Here is a 2,301-nt window from a genome sequence, read left to right as displayed (position 1 = left end):
GATGTTGTCAAGTGTAGGATGGAGACCCCACCCCCCCTCCAAAACATTAAACCCAATTTTATCCACGTCATTTTCAACTAATAATTCAACACCTCATTGTAATGATTCAATAGTTGAACACCTCCATTGTAATAAGCCTTAAGAAAACAAAAGATGCAAGGCAGATCATGTAGATTATGTAAAATACCCTTAAGAAAACAAAAGATGCAAGGCAGATCATGTAGATTATGTAAAATACCCTTTGATTAAGCACTGTCTTCATTGGTAATCTTTCTAATAATAACCGCCAACCTAAAACATTTACTTTGAACGATACATTATTCATCCATGATTTTTTAATAGCAGTCAACACATTAGAATTCAAAGCCTTAACTTGACGGTGTTCTAATAACCAATTATAACAAGACTTGGCGGAAAAAATACCAATTTTTCCAAACACTCATCACCATCTATATCGAGTATTCTGTTGCAGAGAAAACCCTACCAACAATTCCTTAAAAACTTCCAATTGCCGATCTCCACTAACTATAATTGATCATTCCATTGTCATGACCAGTGGCGAGTATACCGCCGGGCATGCCTGGCACGTGCCTGGGCTGCCCTTTTTCTTTTTTCTTTTTTCTTTTTTTTTTTTTTAAATGAAAACAAAAACAGAAAAAGGAAGAGTAGTACTTGCTTTCTCTTTCTCGATCCCTCTCTCTCAAAATCGCTGCTCTCAGTTCCTCTCTCACCCGCCGGCCGCTGCTCTCAATCCCTCTCTCCCTGCTCTCAATCTCTCTCCCTCACCTCGCCGTAAAGCCGTTCAATCTTCCGCCGCAGCCGCACCGCACTCACTCTTTCTCTTCGTCTCGTTTGAGGTAAGCAAACTAACATACTGCAATTAATTTTTAACAACCTAACCTTCTCAATCTAGAATCTTTGTTTGATGATTTGGTGTTGTTTTGAATTTTAAATTTATTAAGCTGTTTTGATTGTTAAGTGATTATATAAATAAGCTGTTTTGGTTATATAAATAAGTAGTTTTGGTTGGTTCTTCAATAGTGTTTTTGTTCTAAAATAGTGAGAATGAAGGGTTTTTGTTCTAAATTCATCTTGATCTGCAATAGTGTCTTTGTACTGTGCTTTATGTTTGTGGTCATACTGGGAATTTAAGTTATGGCAGAACAATTCATGAGTTTGTGAAGGATAATGGTTTTGCTATTGACTCGCATTTACAGAGTGCTCTCATTAACATGTATGCAAATTGTGGTGCAATGGAGTTTGCTAGGGAAATATATGAAGGACTTCCGTTGAAAAATATGATTGTTTTGTCTGCTATTTACCTTCAACTTAGATGTTGTTTTATTTTAGTAAACTTTGTTAATGTTTTATTAATGTGTGTTTTGTTAATAGTTATGCCTAAACATGTTTCATTGTCTACCGATAAAATGTCTCGAATCCCATCGGTAGTGCCACAAAAGAGAAGAAAGAGTAGTATAGAAAATGCCTTCAATGTTGAGGATATGAATCATCTTATAGAAAATATAGCAATGGTATTTTATGCTGGTGTCTTATCTTTCCATCTTGCTAGAAATCCTTACTATGTTAGTTCTTATTCTTTTGCTGCTAATCACAACCTTAGTGGCTTCCTCCCTTTAAGTTATAATGCTCTAAGAACCACTCTTTTGAAGCAAGAAAGAGCTCATATTGATAGGTTGCTTCAACCTATAAAATCTTTGTGGACATTGAAGGGAGTTACGTTGGTTTCTAATGGCTGGACAGATGTGCAAAGGAGGCCTTTGATAAATTTTATTGGCATTTGTGAAGGAGGACATATATTCTTAAAAGTCGTTGATGGCTCTGATGAATATAAAGACAAGTTTTACATGACCAACATATTTAATTCTAGATGGGCAGACATTGAGTACGCCCCTGATAAAATTTCCTCAAAAAATTTGCCCAGGCTCTCTAACATTCCTGGAGTCGCCACTGGTCATGACCACAAAAAAATCTCACCATTCTCAGTCGTCCTCCCTGCTATCGCAACATCATGAGATGCTACCTCTTAGCACTTAAACCCACACACCAGTGTGACTTATTTAAATCTACCTCTAACATAATTGTTGATTGATTTTTAATTTATATTAAATATTTTTATGGTCTTTTATCATCTAAATATAGTTACTAACTCGTTGATTTTTAATTTATATTAAATATTTTTGTAGTCTTTTATTGTCTAAACATACTTTTTTTTTTTACTAAATTGTCCAAACATACATACTTTTTTGACAAATTATTAACTAATATTTATAATTTTCAGAA

At 34.7% G+C, this 2,301-nt stretch overlaps 1 long non-coding RNA gene across 1 annotated transcript; it reads left to right on the top strand.

Moving 5' to 3' along the window:
- The first annotated feature begins 559 nt into the window (after positions 1-559).
- On the top strand, positions 560-1,971 carry LOC123902503. The gene is made up of 2 exons (XR_006807634.1): positions 560-857; positions 1,694-1,971. It is a non-coding gene; the product is annotated as an uncharacterized LOC123902503 (long non-coding RNA).
- Positions 1,972-2,301: the final 330 nt, after the last annotated feature.

The sequence above is a fragment of the Trifolium pratense genome, linkage group LG1, assembly GCF_020283565.1.
Source record: "Trifolium pratense cultivar HEN17-A07 linkage group LG1, ARS_RC_1.1, whole genome shotgun sequence".
Taxonomy (NCBI): domain Eukaryota; kingdom Viridiplantae; phylum Streptophyta; class Magnoliopsida; order Fabales; family Fabaceae; genus Trifolium; species Trifolium pratense.
Note: the sequence above shows the minus strand (reverse complement) of the source record. Positions and strands in the feature narration are given on the sequence as shown.